This window comes from Myxine glutinosa, chromosome 7 (assembly GCF_964187855.1).
Source record: "Myxine glutinosa chromosome 7, kmMyxGlut1.1, whole genome shotgun sequence".
NCBI lineage: Eukaryota > Metazoa > Chordata > Myxini > Myxiniformes > Myxinidae > Myxine > Myxine glutinosa.
This window is the reverse complement of record NC_136267.1, coordinates 163,499,715-163,517,214: the sequence shown is the minus strand read 5'-3', so window position 1 is coordinate 163,517,214 and position 17,500 is coordinate 163,499,715. Positions and strand designations below refer to the sequence as shown.

The 17,500-nt window shown below is 39.8% G+C and overlaps 1 protein-coding gene across 1 annotated transcript in view; it reads left to right on the top strand.

Annotated features, from left to right (window-relative positions):
* LOC137413263 (CD166 antigen-like) overlaps positions 1–17,500 on the top strand; it is a 165,070-nt gene that overhangs the window by 91,466 nt on the left and 56,104 nt on the right. The window lies entirely within an intron of this gene.

Here is a 17,500-nt window from a genome sequence, read left to right as displayed (position 1 = left end):
TTGCACTTTTTTCAAATAACAATTTTATCCAAAAAATAAGTTGAAATTGACAAAGTATTTGTGTCCATAATTGTTTATTTCACTGTTAATATTACAGAACCTTTGTTTTTGATTCAGAACTTGATATATCCTTTTAAATCAGAAAATGAAAAGAAATGGCATTGACAAAATTATTGACACCCAAGACTTAATAATTGGTAGCACAGACTTTGGACAAAATAAATGCAGTCAAGCGCTTCCTATAGCCATGAATGAGCTTCCTACACCTCTCTACTGGCAGTTTGGCCCACTCTTCATGTGCAAACTGCTCCAGGTATCCCAGATTTGAAGGATGCCTTCTCCCAACTGCTGTTTTCAGAATTCCCCACAGGTGTTCAATGGGATTTAGATCTGGACTCATGGCTGGCCACTTCAGAACAGTCCAGCATTTTGTCTTGAACCATTCCTGGGTGCTTTTTGAAGTGTGTTTGGGGTCATTGTCCTGCTGCAAGACCCATGATCTCCGACCAAGACCCATGTCCTGCTGCAAGACCCATTTCTTCACCATTTGAACAATCCTTCGCTGCAATCTTCGATCAAGTTATCTGTTGTGGCCACATCCAGGGAGGTTGGCTACAGTACCATGGGCCTTAAACTTCCTGGTAACATTGGGTACGGTGGACACAGGAACATCAAGGTGTCTGGAGATGGACTTGTACCCTTGAGATTGTCCATGTATGGCTACAATCTTGTGTCTGACCTCCTCAGACAATTCTCTGGTTTTCTTACTTTTCTCCATGCTCATTGTGGTACACACAGTGACACAAAACAGCAGAATGACTCCTTTTCTCCATTCAAACTGGTTGAATGAGTGATTTTCACTACTCAGCCCAAAATGGGCTGAGGGGTATTGTTGTCACGGGCGTCGTCCGGGTGTCCGGGCGTCCATCAACTTTTGGTTTCCGTCAATTTCAAGGAGAACGGCTTGTCCGATTAAATTCATTTTTGCAGTGTGTGTTGGGGTTGAGTAGAGGAAGATTCCTTTCGAAAATGGGCGCGCTGCGATTTTCAATATGGCCGACACGGTAGCCATCTTGAAATTGGTTTCCGTCAATTTCGAGCAGTACGGCTTGTCCAATTAAGTCCATGTTTGCAGTGTGTGTTGGGGTTGAGTAGAGGAAGGTGCCTTTCGAAAATGGGTGCGCTGCGATTTTTAATATGGCTGCCACAGCAGGCATCGTGAAATTGGTTTCCGTCAATTTCGAGCAGAACGGCTTGTCCGATTAAATCCATTTTTGCAGTGTGTGTTGGGGTTGAGTAGAGGAAGGTTCCTTCCGAAAATGGGCACGCTGCGATTTTCAATATGGCCGCCACAGCAGCCATCTTCAAATTGGTTTCCGTCAATTTCAAGCAGAACGGCTTGTCCGATTAAATCCATTTTTGCAGTGTGTGTTGGGGTTGAGTAGAGGAAGGTTCCTTTCGAAAATGGGCGTGCTGCGAGTTTCAATATGGCCGCCACGGCAGCCATCTTGAAATTGGTTTCTACCATGCAAGGGCTGAGGGGTTACGCCCGCTTTTCGTGCTATTTATTTTTTATATTGCAGGCACCTGCATGCAACTCACCACAGGTGAGTTCAATTCTAAGTAAAGAAGTCAACTGCTTGAAATCTACTAACAACTTCTAAAAGAGGCCAATAATATGGTCTGGGACATTTTAGGATTCCTGTGTGGACTAACCTAACAATTAGTTAATTAATTAACTTATGTTTTTTTTAAACAAGTTAATTAAAAATATAAGTTATAAAATATTTATAATATAAAATAATAAAAAGTTAGTTATAAAAATTACATATTTTTTATTTTAGTTATATTTATATATTTTTTAATAAAAGCCATGAATATAAATTTTTTATAAAAGTTATAAAAAAAATTTCTTTATATTTTAATAAAAGTTAGTTATAAAAAATATAAAATAAGTTACTTTTAATTTTAAAATTTCATTAAAAAATTACTTTTTCTGCTATTTTTTTGTTTTGTTCCACTGCAAACCAAAGAAATACATATGCGGATACCAAAATATTTTTTAATTTCAACAATTTTCTGGAGGAAATGGTGCATTATTTGAAAAAAGTGCAAGGATGCTAATATTTTTGGCCACAACTATATAATAGTATATATATATATATATATATATTAAACACACATACATCCAAGCTCCTCCAAGAGCCTTACAACAGAACAATAAATATTCAAAAGTTAACTCTTAATTTTATCAGGATTTGCAAATGCCTCTTCCTGTATTCAAAGCTCGCAGAACACTCATTTATAATACTGTACCTGCATTTGCGGACGGGTCCTGTTGAACGCATAGCTGGCAAGTGCCTTTAACATTCGGTGATGTTTAGCTGTAACAGCACGGATAATTTTAACAGGAAACCGACCACAATGGGTCATGTTTCACCAGCAGTGTCATGGGACTTTAACCGCCCACAGAAGAATGGAGCAGCTGCCCAGTGACATCCCCTGTAAATGACTTGGATTGTTGAGGAATGATGTGATGCACCGATGGAGTCCACCATCTAAAAGGATGCACGTTCACAAACCTTATAAACATCACACTGTCCACAACGCATTCATATATCCTACCAATTCATATATTTCATTTTTGAAAAGTACTTTCAGATTTATCTTGTGCTTTGGCACTTTTTTTTTTTAAACACACATATAGCTCACACACACGAGTTTGAAAACTTTGGAAAACCTTTGAAACTTTTTGCAAAAGTTTGATGCTTTGGCACTTTTTATCTTTCAAAAAAACAAACCTTTACTTCACTTTCAAAAGTTATCTTATGCTTTGGCACTTTTTGTTTAAACACACATACACATGAGTTTGAAAACTTTTGCCTCCTTCCCTATTGGTATTTCCTCTTGATAAGTTATCATTAGTAATTTGTTTTTCACATTTTTTGATAACTTTCCTCCTGTTCTTCATTCATCGTCACTAAATGTATTCCTTTATTATATATTCCTTTTTTTTTAACGCAAAACTTTTTTTGACGACCCTAAAGTATTGTGAAAAATAAAACATCATTTTTTAAATTTCTCTTCGATTTCACATGTAGATTCATTTGGAATTGATTTTTTTTTTTACTTCCTTCTTATGTAATTTGTTTTCTACTCCTAATGGAAGGAGCGCGGACACACCATGTTGTCTTATATTCATTACGTAGAAGGAAGGACTTGCCTTGCTGTTGAAGGCTTGTGTCGATCAACATTGGTGGACATTCCCCCCCCCTCCCCCCCATTCCCATGCCTCCTCCCCCCAAGCCCTCTCCCTCCCACAGATCTCCCGATGCCCCTGTTCTCTGCTGTTTTACTTGTGTACTTCCCTCTCTCCCCATCTTGTCTCCCGCTCCCTTTATTGTATGTTTTGTGTCCGTTTTTTTCTTTTCGTGATTCATGTTCGCTCTTACACGAGCCTCGATCTTGTATACAAACAAAAAAAAGTAGAACAATATTGGTGATGTGGTTTTTAAGATTTTGAGTCAAACAAGCTTTAAGAGCAGTATATAGATAAATATCTTAATGGCATCTTTTGTTATCAAACCGGCAAGCTGGAAACAACAATTTACATTTATTGCCACCTCTGATGCAATTTAAATGCTCTAAAGGTGGCGAGGTGCTCCACTTGGAACTGGTGATTCGATATAAGTAGCTTTTTGAAGCCGAGACTCCATAATAAAAAAATTGTATTGGTGCCAAAGACAGTGACCAATTGCAAATTAACAGTAGGACACATGGCTTCTTTTAGGGAAAGCTTATTGGCACTTGCCCCATTTTCCAGCATGTGTGCTTTGTGTGGCATGTACGTCAACCAATGTATTGAGACCTTTTGCCAAAAAAGGGAACAGCATTTAAACGTGATGCAATTCCAAGAAAATAATTGCATCATGTATGTATGTATATACAGTATATATGCATATATATATATATATATACACACACACATATATGCTATATACCACATATACATAACACATATATGCTATATACCACATATACATACCACATATACACACGTATGCTATATACCACATATACATAACACATATACACATGGATGCTCTCTCTATACCACATATACACATATATGTATGTAAATAAATATACAATGTTAACGTCTATTTATCCTACAAACAGTATCAGCACTGTTGTACTTCAGTCAGAGATTCAGTCTCAAGATGCGTTATTTAAAACTTTCTATTGGACTCAACACACATTCGGTTACAAACTTTACAGGACACAGAACTTGCGCACTGATTGGTTAATTTGAAAGCCCATTTGCATTAATTTCGAAAATCTGTTTAAATTCTAACTAGAAAGCATCTCAAAATGCAAAACCCGTCTGTGTCCTCTTTGTACTCAAACTAAGCTTGATGAAAACAACAGCTTTAAAAAAAGGATTTGTTAATTTTATTATGTCGTGTTCGCCATATGTTTTTTATTATAATAGAGCAAACGTATATTTATGTCGTTATGTCGGTTTGTATGTATGTTTATGTGCCACCCAAACGTCTTCTTCTTCTTCAAATAAAATTAAAACAGTCCGTGAACTCTTAATTACGTTTAGACTGCTGAGACCCCTCAGACCTTAGACGACCCTTTAAGTCCCCCAAGACCCTTAAGACCACCAAGACCCCTGAAGACCCAAAACACCCAAAAGACCCAAAATACCCTTAAAAGCTCAGAGAATCCAAAAGACCTAAATAGCCCCAAAGGTCCAAAATAGCCTGAAGACCCAAAACACCCTGAAGACCACAACGACCCATGAAGACTAGGAAGTCCCAAAATACCCTGAAGACCCCAAAGACCCGAGAGACCCAAAACACCCCGAAGACCCAAAACACCCCGAAGACCCAAAAGACCCCGAAGACCCAAAAGCCCCTGAAGACCCAAAAGATCCCAAAGACCCAAAAGACCCCGAAGACCCAAAACACCCTGAAGACCACAAAGACCCCGAAGACCCAAAAGACCCAAAACACCCCCAAAGACCCAAAATACCCTTAAAGGCCCAGAGGATCCAAAAGGCCCCGAACACCCTAAATACCCTGAAGAACCCAAAAGACCCCGAAGATCCAAAAAGACCCAAATACCCTTAAAGACCCAGAGGAACCAAAAGACCCTTAAGACCCCAAACCTCCTGAAGACACCGAAGATCCAAAAGATCCCAAAGACCCAAAAAGCCCTTAAAGGCACAGAGGATCCAAAAGACCACGAAGACCCAAAACACCCTGAAGACCCAAAACACCTTGAAGACACCAAATACCCTTAAAAATCCAGAGGAACCAAAAGAACCTTAAGACCCAAAAGCCCCTGAAGCCCCTGAAGACACCGAAGACCCAAAAGACACTGAAGATCCACAAACCCTGAAAACCCAAAAGACCCTGAAGATCCAAAAGACCCTGAAGAACCAAATGGCCCCAAAGACCAAAAATAGCCTGAAGACCCAAAACACCCTGAAAACCCCAAATACCCCAAAAACCCAAAACACCCCAAATCCCCGCAAAGGCCAAGAGGATCCAAAAGACACCGAACACCCTAAACACCCTGAAGACCCAAAAGAACCCAAAGACTCAAAAGACCCAAAAAGACCCGAATACCCTTAAAGACCCAGAGGAATCAAAAGACCCTTAAGACCCAAAAGGCCCTGAAGACACCGAAGACCCAAAACTCCCCAAAGACCCAAAATACCCTTAAAGGCCCAGAGGATCCAAAAGACCACAAAGACCCAAAACACCCTGAAGACCCAAAACACACTGAAGACATCTAAGACCCTTAAAGACCCAGAGGAACCAAAAGACCCTTAAGACCCAAAAGGCCCTGAAGGCCCTGAAGACACCAAAGACCCCAAATATCCAAAAGACCCCGAAAACCCAAAAGACCATGAAGCTCCAAAAGACCCTGAAGACCCAAAAGACACCAGAATCGTCAAAGATGCCTATCCCTCTGAAACGCCGTGTGGTGAGGCGCGCGGGGCGCGCCGAGTCACGCTCGTTCTCATAATAAAGTTTATTGAAAACTTCATGACAAAAGGTCAAATGGTAAATTTATAAAGAAAAATTGTTTTAATTGTTTTAAAATTGTGTATTTACAAGTAAAATTGTAAGAGCCTTAACATTCGCTGAAGCTCATTGGTAAATAAATAAATAAATAAACACAGAAGTGATTAAAAAAACAGGGCGTCTCATGCTTGACGCGCTGTGGACAGCTTGATTAGGCCTACTTGTCCTCACAGTGACGTTGTCTTTTCACATTTTGACACATTTAGCAATTTATTTTCTCCATATTCTGAAAATAAAGTTTTGTTGAACATTTAATGACAAAAGCTCAAAAGGGGGAAAAAAAGTTATGGTCTGGACAGACCGACACACACACACACACACACACACACACACACACACACACACACACACACACACACACACACACACACACACACACACACACACACACATGGGGAGATATGATGGGAGAGAGTGCATAATATGACTCGGTACTTGATTAGAGACCATACTTGAGATTTTGGACGAATGAACATTCAACTACAGTCTGGATGTTAAACAAGACCGTCCAAATAAAACATCAAATGCAATAGCTCTTGATTGAGCAAATGTAAACATGTAAACATGAATTTGCAAAAACAAACAAATGCCCTTGTTCCTGAAAGCCTTCAAGGTGTGTGGCAATAATATTATTAGCAGGTAAAATGTCAACTGTTATTAACATGTATTAACATGCTTCTTAAAGTTGTTTTGATTGATTGAGAAAGACCTCAAATTTGAATGGAGACGAGCCAAAATAAACTCAATCATATTGCACACGATCATTCATTCCAGGAAATTCTGTTTTCTCAGTGAGTGAAGTCGATGAAGCCTTTTACCGGCCTAGACTGATCAAACCAACGGTTCTCGTAAGCGTGGCTCGTGTGCCAACCCATTCCATCTATACATGGCCACTTACACTATCCGCTCTTGCCAGAAATGACATGTTCATTCCATGGCTTCTTCCCCTGGCTGGATACTTCAAGGCAATCTTCGTATATTCCCAGCAACTGTGCAGCAAGTCCAAACAGCTCCAATCTACCATTGGATATCCTTGTAAAATACTATGGTTACCACTTGTTGGAACTTTGGTATATTCCTTATTTTAGAAACTCAATTTTTTCTTTTCTTTATTTCGTTATGGGATTGTGGGCAGCAGTACTTATTGGCAGCATTTACTGCCCATCCGAAAAGGCAGCATTTTATGTTTGGATAAAATTATTACATTTCTTACTTTGTTCATTCAGTATTGCTAGCAGAGTAGCAGAGACCCTCTGGGTGGGTCGAGTTTTACATGTGTTACGTGTTCCTCCCCGATCTCCTGGTCTCGGTAAACCTCCGAACCCCGAGAGGAGCGACGGCAGAAAAATATGTTATTCTGTGTCAGTAATCAATAGTGAAACCACACCAATGATTATAAACGAACAAATGATGTATTAAAAATCACACACAAGAATAACGGTACAACCAATAGCAATCAATAAGTGCACTCAATACATCTTAAGATGGTACCATCAGCTAAAGTAAGATAACTCACTGCGCTCCCAGTGAATGAAAAAGAACACTCCTCAATGTCTCTATAACTCAAAGGTGATCCCCTCCTGCGAGTAGTGATGATGGCGAAGAGGAGATGAGGCGATGAGGCGTAGGTAAAGCGTGGACCGTCACGTGGTCCAAACAAAAAGCAAACTGGCGTCGGAAAGGGAAATCCCCAAAAGCGCGATCCAGACGTGCACGTTCACCATTCAATCAGCGAACCGCCACGTAATCTTCAAATGCCGCTTTTGCGCACACACATCCCCGGCAGACGACAGGATGGTGAGAAAAGCTGATGCGTAGCAAAACCTTTTTCGGTGAATGAAGCACGAGGTTCAAAATGGCCGACGGCTCTTGAGTCGAAGCGACCTGGCGAGGATTCTTCGGAACCTCAACGCCTATACCTGACTACGCAGGTTTCTCAATCCTCCAGCGATAACACCTATCGCAGGAAATTCCTTTCAAGGAAACTCAAAGTTCACTCGCGACTTTCGTCCGATCACGCTCGCTACGGAGCTTCAAGACACGCGTCTTGTCCGACTTTTTCTCGCCACGCCCTCCTTATTCTTCTTCATCTGGTGCCCGATCCGGTTTCCTGTTTCATTTAAAGTTAACCCTTTTACATTTTGATAATACCAATGGCCATTTCACTTAAACAATGATAATAATAATACATAGAACCAGAAGTGTTTCAAGTGGATGAAAACCACACCAGCGGAAGTGACGAATCCGTAACACATGTTGAAAAAAAGTATCGTCTGTGTTTTGCAAGAAGACTAGAGATGTTTGTGTGGTGTGCGTCTAAAAGGTTACAAATGGTCTAAAGGTCTAAAGGGTACATTCTAATAGTAGTTTGGGTCTAATGGGGTATAAGGGATATAAAGCATCTAAAAAAGTGTAAGTGGTCTAAATGTTTCAAGCTCCAAATAGTCAAGGGTCCAAGAGGTCTAAAGGGGTCTAAAGATGTCTAACATGTCTAAAGGGGCTGAAGAGTGTAAGGGGTCTAAAGGATGTTAACGGCTAAGGAACTTAAATAGAGTCAAGGGACTTAAGGGGTTATAAAAGGTTTAAAGGATGAAGGGGTCTAAAGGTGGCTTAAGTGTTGAAAGGGTCTTAAAGGTAAAATGGGTCAATGGGATATTAGGGTTATAAAGGGTCTAACAGGGTATACAGGGTCTTAGAAGTGTGTAGTGTCTAAAAGTTCTAAAGTACGGTCTTATGGGTCTTATGGGTCTTGAGGGTCATAGGGGCCTAAGTGTTCTAAAGGGTCTAACAGAGTTTATATGGTCGTATGGGTCTGTAGGGTCTACAGTGTATTATATGTTTTTAATGTCTAAGAGTTGTAAAAAGCGTTATGGGTCTTAACAGTCTTCTGGATCTTAAGGGTCTTTGGAATCTAAAGGTTCTAATGGGTCTAACAAGGCCTATATGGTCTTAGGGGTCTATCAGGGTCTACAGGATCTTTGAGGTCTTTCGTGTCTGAGGGTTATAAAGGGTGTTAAAGGTCTTCAGGAGTCTTGTGGATCTTGAAAGGTCTTAAAGGTCATAGGGCTTCAAATGGGTCTTCAAAGGTCTAAGGTGTGTTAGCAGTATAAATGTTTAAAAGGTACATTCACGTAGTATGTAATTAATAGACGTAGACACAGTGCAACTGACACTCAAACAGTATACCGAATTAAGAGACATAGTCACGTGGGTTCGTGGCTGCACATACACTTGTCTTATACATATAGATTCACAATGAATGAAGACCGTTATAAGTACAGATCTTCCTTATTACCTTGATTTGTGTTGAACCCTGATGCACATTGTGTGTGTGTGTGTGTGTGTGTGTGTGTGTGTGTGTGTGTGTTTTATCTATATTTCCACACTTTTCTCAACACAATCCTCATGTACTCTGTTTAAGAATGTGTCAGGAGCTCAAGTTGTTGAAATTCCTGGTTTTTAATGGGGTCGGCTCTCACGCTTGTTTTCTCCCGCTGGGGTCCTTCCTTTTTTGCGTGAAATCTCAAGGCAATAGTCACATGCAATGCACACACAGGAAATGACATCACCGGCACATTGATTGGTCATCAAAAAATGGCAGCAAGAAAAGTTTGCTTTTCCACATTTTATATTTTATTAACTTACCTGAAATACCAAAACTTGCACAAAACTATTTCAAGCGGAAATTCATCCGTTGTCAAATACAATATTTCTTGGCCCGGTCTTCTTGTATTCAAAATATATGAACACATTGATGGCCCAATGGTGTTTGGTTACCTTTATAAAAATGCACAAGTTGGGAGGAAGTTTCTAAACAATTTTGGAGCAACCTAATTTTACCATTAAGTATACGATTGCTGGTTAGTCTCAAAGTATAGCGACCTCAAAGGAGCGGCGGTTTTAGCACCTAAAAGTTTCTTTTTTTTTCAGTTGCAAACAGTTGTTATGCCGAAGTGACAGTTATTGATCCCAGGTATCATCACCAGGTGAGAGACATGTGACCGGATATACATTTCCATCTAACTGACATGATTATACCGGTTTTGAGCATTGCATTCACTCTTAACTTCAAGTTCTTCCCTTGTGTTTATATGGCCTCACGTGGGTTTTTTATGTTGAGATGCCCTTGTCCCTTATTATATGTAATATTTTGGATAAGCACTCCATGAACTTTACTCTGTAAAAATCATCCAAGGAATTCCATATACTCAGAACAAAGTCATGTGACTTACCAGATGGTCTGTAATACCCTGTTAAGATCTCTTCCATAAGTACCCCTGTGCTTTTCCTGGAAGTATGAAAGAGCTTTTCAATGATTACTTTCATTTTAAAGCTAATTATTCACATTTTTACTGTTATTTGGGATAACCTAATGGATATTCTGGAAAGCTCATCTTCTTTTCCCCGATGCGAACGAAGGGTCGTGGAGAGGCTTCTACATACAACACGTGCAGGATAAGGAGATCAGGTGGCATTAGTGTAATATTACATATGGCTTACAAGGGTATTAGTCGACAATGAACAAATCAACGGAGAGTATATGGGATTTAAACACGGAATCTCAACATCATGGATTTGAGCGCTCAGACTGAAAAGCCAAAGAGGTGAATCTATCTTTTGCATATTCTACAATTTTCCTGAAAAATCTAATTTACATTTGGTGAGCTAATCTTTCACAATTGATGTCCATTTTGATTGTTTTAGGTCAATAATGGACAGAAGTCGATTTTGTGATCACTATGTATTATGAACTTGGATAGCTGTGACTGTGTGTTTGACAAGTTATGATATTTCTAGAAAAAGCCCTTCAAAATGATGGGTTGGAACAGTTTATTCGAAGATACAGCCTGGTGAGAATGCCAAAGTCTGAAGCCTTGGCCTAGTGTCACGTGTGCTTATATTTTTTATTTATTAGACATCCTATGGATGTAAATGAACACTCATTTTACTCTGTGCATGTTGCACATCACGTGCAGCGAATTTCATCACCCGACACCTTGTGGTTATTGTTTATTGTTAGAATTTATTGTTACTAGTACAACCGCTCACTACGGGAGCGGCAAGAAGGGTCATTCCTCTTTGGGGTATATAGATTACAGTCGATCTATGGTCGGGCCTCAAGAACATTGGGTGTGTTCATTTACCAAGTTTCTTGTGGAGAGATCGCCAAGTGCTTTCACCATTCGAGCAAGCACTCCATTCAAAACCGTTAAGGAATGGCTGGCTTGGCAAGCGCTAGCTAGCTGCTTGGTAAATGAGCACACCCCGGTCTTCCTCCCTTTCAGTTTTGTATCAAACAGCAGGAGCGAGTTTCAAAAGTTCGCTACGAAAAATGCCACGGTAGCGGCAGAAAGGGCCATGTTATAAACCAACATTTGTGGGTTATATAGAGTACAGTAGATCTTCACTCAGTTCTGTAAGTAAACCTTACTTCACGAATGTCGGGATTCCTCAAAATTTCTTCATTTAGTGTTATAAAGAGAATTAGCGACTGTTTAAAAAGCTAAGTATACGTGTTTGTGGTTTATAATATTTTTACTTCCTGTAGAAGCCTTTGCTCCCACGGAAACGCCATTATAACTATAAGCTATTTGTACACGTTATCACTGCAGGAAAAACGCCTTGGGGAAGTGGGACATTATTATTATTAATATTGTTTTGTAATAACATTAACAATATGCGATTATCATTCATTTTGTTATTAAAAGCGTCTTTGGAAAAAAGCCACAAAAAATCTTCTTCTTTGGACAAACGCCACGATAAAGGTAACTTAATATGGCTATACACCTCAACACGCAACGCCATTGACGGCAATGGTGGGGGAAACCCTCTCGGGGGGAGAAAACGCCCTTGGGGAGGGGGGCAAATGAATGCGCTACAACCTTTATTATGTAATTCTTCGTTATCCTCTCAAGTTTGGTTGAGATTGGATAAGTAACGACGGAATGTATTGGCGTCAAAAATTCATCAGACGGACAGACAGACACCAAATGGTGTATTTTAGTGTGATTTTAAAAAAACGCTTCTGTACACCACCCTTGAGGACCGGTTTGCAAGCCACCGTCTACAATTCCAACAGTAGATACATAAATTAGTCTTTAATGGAAAATGTTTTTCGAGTTTATTTTGCGCTTAAAAATAGACTGCAGTGAACACACATTCATGTTAAAAGATTTGCCATTAAAACCTCCCCTTATGAAGGGGGACAGACATCTGGACAAACACACAAACTGCCATTGTGTTTTATATAGTAGATGCACCGATTGATACTTTCAAACTTAAGTAAGTTACGTTTATTATAATTTTCTCTTTGGCTCAAGTAATAATAATTGACCTTTCAGGCCCTTAAGAGGAAATTATTACTGAATGTTTGACAGGTATATTGTTGTTGCTTTATATCTTATATACCTTTGCACTTCATTTTTCATACCAAACTCGGTGACGTGTAATGGTTAGGGGGTCCGCTCTAGGTCTGGGAGGTTGTCGGTTCGAGTCATACCAAAGATTTTAAAAATAGCATGTGCTGCTTCCTTGCTCGACGCTCGGGATTTAAAGGATAGAGCACCTCCAAACAATGCTGGGAAGGCAATTACAAACAACCCAGTATAGGCCTTGCCAAGAAAGTACTTCTGTAAAGATTATGGTGCATCAATATATATATATATATATGTATACATATATATATATATATATATATATATATATATATATATATATATATATATATATATATATATATATATATAAAATAAATAAAATAAAAACATTTAACTCTCATTTTTCAGTAATAACTGTCCAAGTAGGTTTGTCAGATGCACTGTATAGAGTTTAAGGAATAGGATATGACTACTTGTAAAAGTAGAATATCAAAGTGATTATGTCACAAGAACATCCGTATACTCGCCCTGCATCGGTTGGCTCAGCCTGACTCACTTTTGAGAAAAGGTAAGGGAGGAGGCCAGAGTTTCCAAACCAGATATTGTTTCATTGTCAACACAATGCTGTAAAGCTTATTTTTCTAAGCTCTCACACTCACCACTCGAGCCCCCAATTTCCTTTTGGCCTTTCTTTCCCTTTGCATCTCCTTCCAATGCACTTGACTTCGCCTTCACTTGTTCCTGGTCATTCAAATACTGTCCCAACTTTGGAAGATATTAAAATTCATTTTAAAGGTCAAATACTGCTCCGTCGTTATTGAGAACCATTTTTAGTGTCACTGCAAGTCATGAAAAAGCTATAGCACCTTCTTCAACCCATTCAGCCTTATCGGGGACACCTTTCGCAAGGGTTGTACCCCACCACCCCCAACGCAAGTCTTTGGCCAAATCTAGCTTCCCCATTCTTCCCTGCTGTCCGGATTCGTCAGGGCAGTGAGGTCACGGTCAGAGTGCTGATCGGTCCCCATGGACCAGCGCCCTTTCCCTCTTCTCTTTTTTTTTCTCTCTCTCTCTCTCTCTCTCTCTCTCTCTCTCCCCCTCTCTCCCCCTCTCTCCCCCTCTCTCCCCCTCTCTCCCCCTCTCTCCCCCTCTCTCTAACTCCTTCATGGTTGTGACGTCGTGTAGGCGTGGGTACACAATCCTGGATGTGGGGGATATCTGGGTCGCTTCTGGGAGATTGATCGGCTGTCTCCATGCCACGGGCTTGTTCGAGAGAACTGTCCAGGACTATACAACAACAAAAACAACAAAAACAACAACCCATTCAGCCTTGTCTTGGTAGAACATGCTGTCCAAAACGATTTTTTTTTTGTATACAAGATCGAGGCTCGTGTAAGAGCTAACATAAATCGCAAAAAAAACAAAACGGACACACAAAACATACAAAAAAGGGAGCGGGAGATAAGATGGGGGAGAGAGAGGGAAGCACACAAGTACAACAGCAGAGAACAGGGAGATCGGGAGATCTGTGGGAGGGAGGGGGCTTGGGGGGAGGAGTTTTGCGAAGGGGGGGGGGGGGGGGAGGGGATTGTCACCTAAATTGTATGATTTCTATATATCATACAGTCATTGTTCATCACTCGATACCATATAGTCCAGAAACACGTAACACGTGTCATCATCACCTAAAGGGCTAAAAGAAGAACTGCACATGTTCTACCCTATATCCATGTTGAAAGTGAAAATGGGAATTACTGTCCAAAAAAATTATTGAACTAGAATTGAACTCATTAGAGCTCATAGTCTCGCCTCGCGTGCTCATTCGGAATAAAAATACCAACATTAACTGAACGCGCCACTATTATGGCCCATATACCCGTATCATCCATGCACCCTATTATGGCACATACATTGCCATTATCTTTAGTTTTATTGATTACTGCTTGATTATTAGAATATTTAACAACCACTTTTGTGTACATTAAAGCAAAATTGTGTCAATGAAGAAAATTATGTGAAAACATTCAAACTATATTCCCCATGGCTTGCCCATCATATATATGAAGTTTTGCATGGATCTGTTAAGTGGTTCTGGGGAAGCTGTTTTGCGTTTTTATTTCAATCCAATATGGCCAACAGACCACGTGACTGGTGACGTCATAAATTTAATTCTTCACACATCAGGTCATAGATTCAGATATATGAAGTTTCATATTTTCGGATAAGGATTTTGATTCAACCAATTATGGTGCAATACCACTTCAATGATATCATCAGTATCACTCTATATACAGTACACCATATGGAGTTTATAACATGCCAAGCTTCAATGTCTTTGGTTGAGCGGTTTTGGATAACTCTAAATATATTCTTTTAATCCAATATGGCTGCTATATCATGTGATCTATGATGCCAGAGGTATCAATCAAATATTATCCATGGGAAGTCTCTCCAATGTTTAAAGATTTTCATCAATCAGACAAGCGGTTGCAGAGAAAAAATAATTCAAGCAGAAATATAGAGACGACGACACAGATACAGACAAACAGGGGCATTACACAATAGTCTCACATACCCTTAGGGGCGAGACTAACTTAACCACCCACAATTCTGCCAACAGAAAGCTTCTAAAGCCCACATGGGTTGAATAATGCTGTTGGGGTTGGCGGTGTAGCAGCTGAAACTGCACTAGACAGTGCATGGTTCTGTGCTTTAACAGACCAACTGAGTCGTTTTGCCCTTTTAATGTTGTCGGCTACAACTCAAAGTTTGCATTAACTATTAATGGGTACCGAAACAAGGTGTATGTATGGTAGGCACCTCCTGTTGATCAGGAGCTTCCAGCAAGTGCTGGTGTGGTATAAGGGCTCATGGTCGCCATTCCAGTTAAGAGGTGCTACGCTGCTGATTATATATATATAAATATATATAAATGAAATAAATAATTATATATATATATATATATATATATATATATATATATATATATATATATATATATATATATATATATACTGTCACATGAAAAAGTAAGTACACCCCATGTAAAGTTTTGACTTTTCAACATATTTCAACATACAGCTATTTGATGTTCATTTCAACAATATTTAAAGATAAAGGTGATATAATATAGCAAATATCATGAAACATTTACATTTTGTAGTCCATTGTATAATTTAAATAAACATAAATGCAAATTTGTGGAAAAAGTAAGTACACCTCTACATTTATCACTACTTCAAATACCTAAAATTAGAATCAGGTGCACCAGGTCAGGTGCAAATGATTAGAACATCGTTAGAGAGGATCTTGGAGGAACCTGCCTTATTTAAATCTCAGACATTTAGTTTGGTTTGCTCTTTGTTGTTGAAGTGTGCGGCGTCACCATGTCTAGATCAAAAGAGCTCTCTGAGGCCTTCAGAAAGAAGGTTATAGATGCCGACGAGTCTGGGAAGGGATTTAAAAAGATCTCCAAACAATTTGAAATCAATCATTCGACTGTCCGGAAGATCATCTGCAAGTAAAGAAGATTCCAAACAACTGCCAACTTGTTCAGGCCAGGCCGCCCCTGCAAGTTCAGCCCAAGAGCAGACCGCAAGATGCTGAAAGAAGTCTCTAAGAACTCCAGAATGTCATCACGGGACCTACAGGTAGCTCTTGCAACTGTTGATGTCAAAGTGCACAAGTCTAACATTAGAAAGAGGCTGCACAAATTTGATCTTCATGGAAGGTGTGCCAGGAGGAAACCTTTGCTGTCCAGAAAGAACATCAGGGCAAGACTAAAGTTTGCCAATGAGCACCAAGGCAAAGACCAGCACTTCTGGAACAATGTGCTCTGGACAGATGAGTCAAAGGTAGAGCTATTTGGCCACAGTACCAGAAGACATGTTTGGCAAAAACCAAAGACAGCATTTGACCACAAGAACCTGATACCAACTGTAAAGCATGGTGGTGGAAATATTGTGGTTTGAGGCAGCTTTGCTGCATCAGGGCCTGGGCAGCTCACCATCATAGAATCCACTATGAATTCTTCATTGTACCAGAGGGTGCTTGAGGATAATGTGAGGCCATCTGTCGGAAAGTTGAAGCTCAACCGAAGGTGGACCTTGCAACATGGCAATGACCCTAAACATGCCAGTAAATCCACCAAGGAATGGCTGAAAAGAAAGAAATGGTTCTGGAATTATTGCCAAGTCAAAGCCCGGATCTAAATCCCATCGATATGTTGCGGGGGGATTTGAAACGAGCTGTGCATGCAAGAAATCCCTCAAACATCGCACAGCTGAAATAATTCTGCATGGAGGAGTGGGCAAAAATTTCTCCCAGTCGATGTCAGAGACTGGTAGACAGTTATAAGAAATGCCTACTTGAGGTTGTTTCTGCCAAAGGGGGCAATACCACCTTTGAGAGCCAAGGGTGTACTTACCTTTTCCACATGCGAAATTTGCATTTATGTTTATTTAAATTATACAATGGACTACAAAATGTAAATGTTTCATGATATTTGTTATATTATATCACCCCCCCCTTCCCATGCCTCCTCCCCCCGGGCCCTCTCCCTTCCACACATCTCCCTGCTCTCGGATGTTGTTTGTGTGCTTCCCCTTCTCTCCCCATCTTGTCTTCCGCTCCCCCTTTTTGGGTATTTTGTTCGTCTGGTTGATTTGTTTGTCAAGTAAATGTTAGCTCTTTCACGAGCCTCGATTCAGTATACAAAAAAAAAAACAAAAAAAAAAACCTTAACTATCAATATTGTTGAAATGAAGATCAAATAGCTGTATGTTGAAATAAGTTGAAAAAGTCAAAACTTTACATGGGGTGTACTTACGTTTTCACGTGACTGTATATATATATACAGGGTGGGTGGAAAGTCGCTCCCTATTTTAAAGTACTTATAAATTATGCATAAAATGCGAGTGTATTACTATATATTATTGTGCTGTGTTCTTTAACGTTGTACAATTAACTTTAACGTTGTACAACTTTAACGTCTCTTTCGGACGAAGCCTGCGACATTCGCAT